We start from the raw sequence: 12,530 nt of genomic DNA, 5'->3' as shown, positions 1-12,530 counted from the left end.
GACTGTGAGGAATGGGCTGATTAATAAATATACCCTAGAGATAAATTATCCCTTCGAATAAGGTTATCAGCGTTAAAATTGTAAAAGTACTTTCCAGACGTGAAAAATTAGGTATGTGACAGAAAGATAATTAATTAAAGAAAAAAAAAAATAAGACATAAACGAAACCGCCGTAGGAACACTAACTCTTTCCACATTGGAAGAGATGGCAACTTGTCTGAGAAAAATTCGTCACTACGAAAAAATTGCCCTGCAGTTGCTGCCGCTCTGAATTGATAGGAGAAAATGCTTAGTGCCTGTCACCGACGAACAGTGCTGTGGAGTTAGTTTATCTTTACATTAAATCTGGGACATATTAGCTGTTCCGTGGTCTAAAGTCTGTCTGCTCTGCCTTTCCAGCCTTGGTTGAATCTGAAGGAAATCAGATGTGCGGGAGTGATCGAAACGTGCTAAGATAGAGGATCTTGCAGGAGTTTAAACGCCGTCGCGGTGGAGATGAGATCGATAGAGGAGAGGAAGGAAGGAAATGGATGCTATCTGTCCGAGGGCGCTCCCGCAGCCTCCTCTCCCGCCCGCCCATCTCCGACGGTACCTTCCGCCACCCCGCTCGGCGCTCCCGCCGCCCGCGGCCGCCGGGCCACACACGCCACCGCCACCGGTGCGACGCTCCGGCGAGGCCCGCGGGAGCAGGTACCAACCCCCGCCGCCGCGGCCCGGGAGGAGCGCGGAGGAGTGCGGGAGGAGGAGGGCGAGCTCCGCGGCGGCGGGGCCCGGGTGCGAGCGACGCGGGGCGCGGGGGCTTCAGGGCGAGGCTGAGCTACTGGAGAAGCTCGGCGCGGACGCGGAGTGCGGGGCCGGTCCCGAGCGGCCGCCGGGACCTGCCGGCGTAGAGGCGAGTTGCTCCGCTCCTCTGCCGGGCTCTCCGCGGCGCAGCGCCGGCGGAGGGCGGCTGCAGCGCGCAGGCAGGGACGGGGACGAAGCGGCGGTGATGCCGCGGAGGTCCCGCAGAAGCCTCTGGGCACGGGGTTATTGATCCTGCCCGTTTTTTTATTTTTTTCCTTCCCTCTAGAGCCAGTCGCCGCGCGTTCCCGCCGAGGAGACCCTGACCCCTTGCTCCGCACCGCTCCGCATCTCTCCGCGCCGCACAGCGGGGTGCGCGCAGCCTGCCCGCTCTACGGCGGATGGACAGATCGCCCGGATTGTTTTTATTTTTAGAGGAATGCCCCTTGTTGTTGATTTTTTTTACTCCACCCTAGATTTCTGTAGGTTGCTATGTGGCATGTTGTTTTCATTTCTTGACTTTTTGAAATAACTATTTGGATTTAAATTTATCGAACAACCTGTTATCCATATGTCTGTCCGATTAATTTTTTTATGGGATGATGAAAGAGAGAAGAATCTCTATATATAGTGATCTGCTAATGGAATAATATATATATCCAAAACACCTTTCTGGGTTTACTTTTATTTCCGAACTTTAAAATGCAGTCTGGGTTTTTAGGCAATTGGTGAGGCAGTGCTTATTTGATGTAGGAGAGTAACATATTTAGACTTCAGGGAAAAAAATATATTGTTTTCCACTAGAAAGGTATTTTCCTATCCTCCCTTCCAAAATCTTGAGGGGCACTTACAGGAAGGTTATGGCCATGTTCTGCCATTCACAGTGTGATTTTTGCAAATCTTTTCGAACATTGAAGCCGGACGCCACCAGAGAGTAAAATATCCATAGGGTCCTTTTCCCTTCAAAGACATGATTTTCTGTAACTACCCAGCAGGGATCCATAGAATCGGTCACTAAGGAAAACATATTTATATCATTAGCCTCTTCTTCCCTCCGCCCCCCAAAGTGAGCCTAATCGTCTTCACTAAGGAGACGTGGCGTGTAAAACTGACAGCAAGGAGCTGACGGCGCCTAGTCAGTCAAACATTATCAACCCCAGAAAAAATTATAGGAGCAGGTTAGATAGTCTGTAAACCCTTTTTCTGTACATCCCAAGTGCACCTTCGCCCTCGTCCCTCTCCCTTGCCCTTGCTTGCGGCTGAGCGTGTGTCGAGGGCCAATTAGCACTTACAGCTCTTCTATAACAGGGTGAACAGCAAGCCTAGAACGACTGTCCCAGCGATACTGATGACCCTCAAAAGGGTTGAGAGAAGGTTAAGCATGGCTTAAATTTAAAAGAGGCAGGAAAGTCCCCTGGAGCGCTCACGTCCCGCTCTACCGGAGATTCTCCGGCCGGGCTGCTTTCGCCGCTGCCAGGTGGGCTGCAGCCCGAAGGAAGAGGTGGCACTAGGGAGCCGGCAGGAGCGGTCGTCTTGAGCGGCGGCGGGGAGCTCTTTATTGGTTTCCGATGAGAACATCCCGGCCCCTGCTCCCACTTGTGTGTGTCACCTTCCTCGGGCGCAAAACGAGCGCGGCTCCCAGCGCGGGGCGCAGGCGATCCCGGCTGATCCCACACAGGGGCCAGGCTCGCGGTGCCCCGGCAGCCGTGGGCAACCCCCTGATATTGGTCCCGGGGTCTGTCCCGAACACACCGCCTCGTGCGCCCGCCCGGGCTTTAGCTTTGCGGCCGAGCCGGAACGAGAGGGAGCCGGGTCGGTTTCCCCGCGCTTGAGACTCCCCGGGTTCAAACTACGTAACTCGACTGACGGGTCCCAAAACAAGCGGATGACGAGGCCTCTCTGTACCCAGCCTCCAGGACCACAGAGCATGCAGCATCCCGTTCCGTGCTCCTAGCTCAGGAGCCGAGAAAAGGGAACAGGGCTGGGGAAGAGAGGGGAAGCCCCCGCGCTTTCAGCGCGCACAGAGCCCTTTGTCGCCTGGAGTGACCCAGCTTTAGCCTGAACCGCGGGGAGCCTCGTTGCGGTTGTCGCCGGTCGAGCCGAAGCCAAGCCCAACCTGCCAGGAGCGTGGCCACGGCGGCCCTCAAACAACCGCCGCGAGTGGGGTTAGGGGAGGGCTCATCGATACGCCGTGGCAAGTTTTGTTCCCGCTTCAGCACCGCGGGACGGCCGCACACCGAAGGAGGCGAACGGCTCCGGGCCAGCCCGCCGTAGCCGCCGACGGGGAGCGCGGTCCGCCGGTCGGAGCGGGTCATCCCCCAAGCGGCGGGCACCGGCCCGTCCCCGTGCGCCCGCCGAGCCCCTCGGCCCGGTCATCCTCACCGGGCGCTACCCCCACAGCCTCAGGTCTCGTTTTAAAACTTAGGGGGGAAAAAAATAGTCGCTCCCCTGCTGCGGTGTATAAATAAGATCAGCGTACGGAAATAAACGCTCAGCCAACCGACCGGCTTTCCGGACGGATGAAAATGCTGAGGAAGTACATTGGAGCATTCAAAGCACAGTTTTAAGGCATCCGTGTTAAAATTATAAACATTCTGATGACCGCGTTTTATAGCGCTTATATTACTATCTCAATTCCTAATTACACAGCCTGGTATGAATAGTTTTAAGGAAATCTCCAGCCTTTAATATGCCGCTCCCACTTATATTTATTGTTCGTTTCAGACAAACGATTTTTAAAAATAGCCTTTTCAGTACTTCAGTCACAAAATAAGCATTTGTAAACGCTAAATGAGGGTAGAAGAAACCTCTGGCTTTACTTTTTTATTGCTTTCTTATAAATTTAACTCATATTTTCATTATTGTCTCAGGGAAAAAAAATGAAAACGTGCATGGAATAAAATTAAATCAGGTAGCTTTAAATCACTGTAGTTTGGCGTAGAGTCACTAATTGGAAATATTTAGGTTTGCGAAGCTGGGATTTCAGCAGTAAAAAGATACAGTATATCCCCTTTTATCATAACGTGGGTCTACGAGAACATTTATATCATACCATTGTAAGAAATGATGTGTAGTTAAACAACATTTTTAAAGCAAGGTTTGTGTCTTTTTATGGCAACCCTCGGTCTTTAGTCAGGGCTAGTTCTCATATTACATGAAATGTACTTTAAGAAGTACTACCTGCTCCAGCTGTCCAGGAAAAACTGAATTATGGAACTAGGAAACATATGGCAGTTGCATATTGCACGAGTAAGGTACATATGAAAGTTATAAATTTCTTTTTTAAGTAACCATTGTAAACGCATTTTTATAGGTTTCACAGTATGTATTACATCTGTAATTTTAATTTTTGCAATATACCTTTTTAAAGATATCTATGTTTTCTGTACTCTGGGGGAGGAAATGCAAAGCGACGTTTACACGTTAAAAAAAAATGCTGCATGCAAAACAAACAAGACAGGTAAATAAACGGGGAAGCAGAGCTTCCTCACAATGGAAAGGACACTATGCCATCTATTGGCAAAGCAGTTATTTACAAAGCCAATGGTACCAAGCGAGTATTTTCTGTTCTTTCAATGGTGTGGAGTGTCCCAGTTGTAGCTTTCGTGTATTATAACAAATAAATAAAGACATGTCCACGGATGTCCAGGGAATTTAAAAAAAAAAATTAAAAAGAAGAAGAAGAAAAAACAAAAGGAAGAAAGCAAGACAGTTCGTGAATTTATACCTCACAATTTAGGTCATTAACTCACAGGGGATTTTGCAGCTAATTGCGAGCTCCCTTCTTGCAGCGCCCGAACATGCGAGATTTAACTTTTTCGATTGCTTTATTACTGAACCGTATCAGAGAAGGCTTTTTTTTATTTTTTCCTTGTCTTGTGTTTCCCCCTGTGTTTTTAATGGAAGGTTACCTAAGGACTTTACGGCCACGAAACGGCCGGGCAGGCTGCTTCGGAAGCTGACCTTACGGTCTCTGCTCCGTCCGAGCGCTATGCGGGTGTGACTACAGGATCGGGCCTCCTTCTCCGCGCCTCTCAGGGCTCCCCCGAAAGGCGAGCCTGACCTGCGAGGCGCTCTAAGGCTCTGTCGGACACGGGCGAGGGGCAGCGGAGGGGCAGGAGGTGCGAGGAGCAGCCCCCGCCCTGCGGGTCCCGCGGGCTGCGCTTGTTCTCGGCGACAGAAAAGCTTATCCCGTAGGAGAGAGCTCCTAGTGCTTTTCCTGTTTCCAGGGAGGCGAGGGAGGAGATATTTTCTCCATTAGATATAAATAAACCGAAATAATCGGACAGATGTGAAGGGAAGAGTCAATTTTTCCTGCTCCAAGCGTAGACCAATTTCTGAACGAAAGTCCCTGTCTCTCCGTCTTGAACTGGCTTTCTTCCTTCTTCCCTCACTTGCTTAGGACTCGACTTTTCCCCTGCCATGACTAGCCCACTGCTGCTCGGTGGAAAACACGAGAGCCCTTTGTTTTAACTTTCAACGTTGTAATCTCTCTTTCCCTGTGCCGCAGAACCCAGTTTGGCCCTTCTCTCCTAGATGTGTGAGTCGGGAGGCGGGCAGGGAGAGAGAAATTCCTGGAAGCACCTGTATTTCTCAGCTCGAAAGGTTAATCTTTCTCCACACAGAAAAAAAAAAAAATCCTTAAAATATAAAAAGACACAATACTCTCCGTCTAAAAACCAGACCCCAGAGGACAGGAAAATATAAAATCCAGACCCTGCACTCATATCCTTTTACTGCTCTTCTCGGTGTGAACGTGTGAGTAGATGGTGTTTTACAAAGTTGTCTGAATTTCATGAAAGGCCGTTCCTGTGTTTATATGCGAAGGGAATTGCACTGTCTCGCTGACTGAAGCGCACCTTCGCCGACTGTTCTTTACCCGAGCAGTGGGACGCGGCGCTGGGAGCCCGAAGGCTTCGCCCCGCAGCCTCACGCCCGGATTTTCGGATCAGCCCTGCGCGTCTCTCGCTGCCGAGGGGGGGCAAACACGCTCATTCTGGGGGCAGCACTCGCTTTATGCTTTTTTTTTCCTCCCCTGCAAACATCCCCGAAGCCCAGGCGAGCCGCGAGCTGGCGGCGGCCCACGTCTGGGACGGTGATGGGATGGGGGGCACCACGCACTCCGGGACCCTCCGGGACCCGCCGCGGATCCCTGCAGCCCCGTGTCCGTACTGGAACATCACCACGGCCCGCAGCCGCGCTCCCTCGGTTCTATGTGCTCGCTTTTTTGGGATCAGTCTGCTTGGGAACGGGGCCGTCGCGCCCCGGCGCCCGGCCGGGACACCAAAGACGCAGCGAGCGAGCGCGTTATCGGGGAGCTGTCGGAGAAAGATGCAGGCGGGTAGGCTGTAGCGTTAGAAAGGCATCGATGTAGGAAAACTGAGCTACATCTGGGCAGCGATTTTTGAAGAAGGCATCAAACAGGCTTCTCTGCCGTGCAGCCCACGCAAGCCGGCTCCCCACGCCGCCCCCGTCGCCCGCTGCAGCAGCCGAGCCCCTGAGCATGGCCCGATTCACCCTGCCACATGAACGAAGGGATTTGGCTCGTCAAAATTAAATTCCTTCGCAATCAGCCAGACCAAAATGTTTTCAGAGTAACACCCAGGAGATCATTTCCCCCGAGTTACCTATCTAGTGTTGCATACAAGATATATCTTTTAAATATGTCGTTTTTTCCGATGATGAGCTGAAAGAGACAGTTATTAAGACTGTGCGAGCACTCTGCTCGTAATTACCCAGAGAGCGGGGAGAGAACGAGGCGCTAGCGGAGGACTCAAGAAAAGCGGGGCTTTAAAATCGCTATCCTTTAAAGTTTGCGTGGGTAAAGTCCCTTGGCGCCTTTTTAGCAATAAACAAATGCCTGTGTGTATATCCAGTCACACATACATAGTAATATAAATTTATATGTATGTCCAAACACATATACACACATACATGTATATCGATTGCACTATTCTATATTAAATGTAGACATGCCTTCCAGTCCAGATTCTTTCAGTCATTCATGTCTGTAGATAAATGAAATTATTTAATTATTTCCTTTAGCGTTTTCTTCTTTCATTCTATTCTTTTTTTCTTCTTTTTCGTCTTTTTTTTTCTTTTTCTTCATTTCTCCTTCTTTCTCTTTTCTCAGTGGAAAGTGCACAGTAAGTGTGAAATATACATCATCGCCAGAGGAATTTGTCTTGAAAAGTCCTCTCAGCCCCCTGGTGTTCAAAGGCTAAAGGATGATTATTGATTATTCCACTAGATCAGAGCCCGCATTAAACGCCAGGGGCACGAAACGGACCGGCTGTGAGGGCCCGGCTCCCGGGGCCGCCGCGCTCCCCGCCGCGCTCCGCATCCGCGGAGAACAGGACGAGCCGAACGGCTCGAAGCCCCTTGGGCACGGCCCGTGCCCGCCTGCGCGCCCGCGGAACCCCGCGCGGCTGCTCCGCTCTCGCCAGCCCCGCGCTCGCCGTTTCCTCCCGTCCAGGTGCGGCAGCAAAGCACCCGTCATGTCCTGCAGCAGCGCGACCGTGCCATCGGTGCTCAGCCTGGGAGTACGGGACCGCAGAGACAGGCCTGAGATGTGTCACTGTGTAGATACAAATGCGCACGCACGCATAGAGAGGGCTTCCGCTGGCTGCAAGAGGCCATGTGTTTAGAACGATGGGCGCTTGGACGTGCTTAGGTGTTCTTACCACACTCATGTACCCTGAAATCCACTACCTGTTTCATGCAAAGTTTCACTGAAGGGGCTGAAGGGAATGCTGAGGTGTGGGGCGGAGGCTGAGAAACCCACCGGCAGGAGAGCACAGCGGGAGCCTCGGTGGCAGGGTGTGGTGCAGGACGGAGTGAACGGCTCAGCATCCCACTACAAGCACCCCTCTCCAGGGGATGTGAGGGGCTACGCCACATCCCTCCCCCCTGCCTGACCACAACTGCGTGGGTGACTGGGGTTCTCCCGGGGCTGTAGGTACCCCTGGCCTTTACAGCCCGAGATGCTACATCGGCGCAAACTTCCCCCGGTGCCTTGGAAAGCGACTGCAAGCTCTCCAGAGCCACGGCTTCTTTGCCCAATGAAAAACAGAGAGAGCGTCTTTTGTCCATACACATTGACCAGCAGTGAGAAAAGATAATGCTGAACGTGCTCCATTCATCTGGAGAGTGATGGTGCTGTTTAGGGAGGGGGGTTGTGGATGGCAAATAAAAGAGGAGCTTTGGAAAGCACCGTGACCTTGGGCTTTAATTTATGGCAAATTTTGTCTTGTATATAAACAGAAGATTAAGTATATTGTGGAAAACTTCAAAATGCATTTTAAATTTTATTCTTTTTCTCTTCCTTTGGGCTGCAGACACTTGAATTCATGACAATCGAGAGGATTTTCTGTATGAATAAGAACATCAACAACTCCATTGTGTCCTGTCACAGTATCCTGGTATTGCTATATCCTCTCTGAGGTTCACTTTGAAACTTGGAGGAATGTGATCTGGGAATTAGGTTTTGGACCATTTTGTTTCCATTTTGCAAATGCAAAGATGCTACAGTGAAACACACAGTGGTTTCTATTTCTTCCTCTCTGTAGGCATGTTTAACTCTCATTGACACTGATGTGAGTTATGCACATGTCTAAAGAGGAGAAGGGAGTCTTAGATCTTTTTCTCATCGTTTACATGAGATCAAAAGAAATCAAATAGAGTTAATGAAGGGCCAGATGGTGCTTTATTTGTGCTCTGGAAGAGCACAGTAGAAGAGAATGGAAAGGAATATCTGTAGTTTAACCTGGCAAAGAGGAGGAAAACTTACTATCTCATTTAACGGGCACTGAAGCAAGTATGCCGGATCTTCAGAAGTGGGGAAGGTTTGCTTGTTTTCTCTCTCTTTTGGATGCAGGGCTACGGTTGTTTTTGGAAGGCACTGATTGAAGGGATTCCAGACTCTGAAATAATTCGCATTTTGTCTTTTTTGGAAACACAAATTTCTTTGGACCGGGCAATTCTTCAGGTTTTGCTTTTAAGCCGTAGGATATGGGTGCTCCTCTAGTCCATGGAAAATGTGTAATCTAAGCTGCTATGAGGAGGCAGGGCTGCAGAAGTAGAAGAGCCTTTGATTTGGATCCTCACTGTGAGCAAGAGTTTGGCAGGAGAGGCACAGGATGCAGTAAACTTTACCAACTGTGCACACAGAACAACTCATATCCCAGAGGATGCAGACAGGGCTGGGGCCATCCTGTGCTGTGCCTCTGTGCCATCTCGTAGCCCTTGCACCTGGCTGGTGGGTTCATAGCTCAAGCTGCCCCCAGGATCTTGAGGGAGGAGATTGTAGCACTGGGCATAGCTAATGACAAATTAATTTCACCCTCACTGATGGTAGGATTATCTGAAAAGAGATGAAAAGCTTGTTTCCTCTGTAGAACTTACACTGATTCTGGCAGGCTCTTTCTGATACAGAATACCCCAAAGTGTCTAATTGGTAAATGTGAGGGAAAACAGAAGTTTTACAGAGGATTACCCCTGCCTATGATGATCTTGTAGGGATGAATCTGTGGGGGCAGTAGAGGCCATCTTATTACTTGTTCTCTGTATATCCCATCTTTGTTTTAATGCATAACACACCTATTCAAGGATAACTTAGTACGAGACCACGAGATTTCCCAATAGCTTGATGTCATGTGTTGGCCTTGCATGATATTGTAATGCCAGTTGACCAAAAAAAACGTCACTTTTGTGTTGTTCCCCAAGGCTTCTTTTGTTGACAAAGTAGCTCTCTGAATTTCTTTGCCGTTGAACTGAAGGCCTAGAGGCTTTCCTGTTTTAAAAGCAATGGGAAGAGATGCAACTAACATATGTACATTTGTTTAAGGATGCCAGAAATTTTTTGTGTTTATGCTTTCTTCTCAGAAAATTGTATCAAGAGTACTTTAATAACAGTACAGCCACATCCACTCTTTGCCCCCTGGTACAAACCTAACATTACAGCTGCAGCTGACATTATTTCCACCTGCTTTAAATGTGTTCATGTGCCTCTAATCCTGTGTGCAGCTTCACATTTGTACCCATTTCCTGTATTTTATAGGCACATGTGGTATGTCAAGGTTTGGAAATGTAAGCCCTCATTTTGTGCTGCTAGTTTTCTAACATTCATTTTCCCCGGCTGTACTCCTTGCTTAAAAAAAAAAATCAAAAAAAATCCAAACCAAAACAGAAAAACACCCCAAAATACAACAAAACAAAAAACACCAAACCAAAACAAATTTTTTTCCCTGTTGAGGTTTAAACAAAACTTTGAGAACTTCCTTGCTAGTTTATATATCTAGCACTTTTATTGAGTGAGTGTGCAGTAATTTGGTGGGTTTACTAAGTAACTTGACAGTTAATGGGATACATCTGCAATAGATTCCAAAATAACTGGCTGCTTAGAAATATGGAAAAGACTAGAATTTTCACTCCTTTCTGTTCTTGTAAGAAATTCCTATCTGCTCCAGCTCCACAGAAGTCAAGATTCCATTAAAGATCCACATATGCCAAGAGCTGCTACCAACAATAATAAAACTAATTAGAGCTGATTCTTCCAAACTTTCTATTATATTAGAAAAATATTATGGATTTTAATCTAAAGCATTTAAGAAGCCAAATTAAAAACACACAAAACCATGCATACACCTGGAGCTACATGGTGGCTTTATGAGGCTTGAGAGCATAAAAAACCCCTCAGCCATGAAAGAAAGAGCCCAGGCTTCATTTTCCGCAGACGAATCGGCTGCTTCGCGTCAGTGACCCGTACTTGTGTGCGTACTCGCTCCTGTGCAAAGGAGAAGTATAGCAACATCAGTGATCCTTCAGCTGGGGCACCATGGCCCAGAAGGGCTGGAACTCTTTGGTGTTAGGGAGTGTAGACTCAGTCAGTTGGGGATGGAAGTCTCTAAGAGGAAAACCCTAACAAGCAATCCCATATCCCTGGGAAAAATTCTGCATTTCCTAAACTAACTTCTTTGTGACACAACAGGCAAAAGCTATTCCACCCTTTACAGTAAGGTTGATTTTTAGGGATAGCCCTCACTTCAGGGAAGCCCATGGTAATGTGAATCCATAGGAATGAACAGGATGGGAGAAGAAAACCAGACATTCATGCTGGAGATACAAAGTTTGAGTTATCTAGTGTCCTGTGGTTCCAGAGGGAATAAAGAAAAGGAAAAAGATGAAGGAAGCTGAGCAGAGCTCTCCTGTGCCTGGGTAATTTTCCCTGTGAGTGCCTTAGTTGATCTAATATCTTCACTTAATTAACTTTAATTTGCAAAATTTTAGATGGCTTCAGATAGGTATTTCATAGTAACAAAGACAAAGAGTATTGGTAAACAGCTGAAATGTCCCAATGCCCTTCATGACACTGATGTGTCTGGACTTGCAATGAGTGCATCACTTTTCACTTCTTGAGGTTAAAAAGTTTGTAAAAGGAAGACCCACCTCAGATTCCTTCTGCAATTTGTGAACAAATTCTCTATACTGCTTTGCCAAATGTTGTTTAAAGCCCCAACATGTGTCTGTTTATTCATTAGAATTCAACAGAAGGGTAGGAACATAGCGCTGTTTATGTTTCAGTTAAGGAATTCATTTATGTTGCCTCACTTAAAAATATTCTCCTCAAAGAAAATATAAGTCCAAAGTTGATTTATCAGGTTTAAATTTAAGAAAACTATATTGTCAGAACAACCACACTTTCCTTTTTGCACCACTTTTAAAATCTGTTTCCTATTACCATCTCTGCATCAGACAAATGCAACCAAGTTATTTACAGGCTGCGAAAGATACTAAATCTTTTCTGAGTAATATTACACTGGATCACAAATTCTCACTTTTAATAATAATTGACAACAAACTAAAGTGAAGGATATTCACAATTAGTGACAACAGCACATAATGCTCTCCCAGTGCCTTGTATCTCCAAGACCCAATGCAGATGTAAGCTGCTGAAGTCTCATTAACATTTACTTTGGAAGGATGTTAAGTATTGTTATCTCCTGTTTACAGATGGTGAAAGAGGCTCAGTAGGATTGTGACTTGCCTAAAAAAACTTAGAACAGTTTAATTGCAGAAGCAAGACCAGAACTCTCAAGCTCTTGGCTCCTACTTGTGTGAGAGAGCGAAACACATTTTAAGAGCATCCTGTGACTTAGGAATGCCAGTTCCAGCACACACCAGGGCTTGAGCGGTGCTGGGGAAGTGCAGCTCCTCAGGGGCGCTTTGGGCTCCCAGCTCCCATTAACTTGGAGTGATTTTGGAGCTCTTGAAAACTCCTTTCAGTCCGTGGAGGGAAATGCACAACACCTGTGATTCATAGAAGCGGCGCATGGAGAGGCAGAGGAAAGGCTGGGAGCGCCAGCCAGCTCCACGTGCGGTTCAGCCGCGATTCAGAAGCTGGAGGGCCGAGTGCTGAGTCCGTGTTCCAGGGCTGAGGAGCCGGGGGAGCCGGCAGCAGTGCTGCCAGCTCTTCTCACTGACATGATTTTCTCGGGAGCAGAGCCAGGAAAGATCTAAAGACAGAACTCCAGCTCTCTAATAAATTTCAGCTTTGCCTTTGGGAGGAAGCCCTCCTTGCCTGGCCCCTTGTGCCTTGCCCCTACACCTTCAGGAGAAGGGAGCAGCTCAGGTGGATGCACATCCCTGGGCTTTCTTCCTGGCCAGTCCCTGCTGCCATGCTGTGAATGGGAAAACTGGGAGCAGGAGGATGGGCAGAGAGCAGTGGAAATCCCTGCAGAAGCAGATGTACC

The sequence above is a fragment of the Vidua chalybeata genome, chromosome 3, assembly GCF_026979565.1.
Source record: "Vidua chalybeata isolate OUT-0048 chromosome 3, bVidCha1 merged haplotype, whole genome shotgun sequence".
NCBI classification, from domain to species: Eukaryota; Metazoa; Chordata; class Aves; order Passeriformes; family Viduidae; genus Vidua; species Vidua chalybeata.
The sequence above is the reverse complement of the archived record's forward strand: the minus strand, read 5'-3'. Positions refer to the sequence as shown.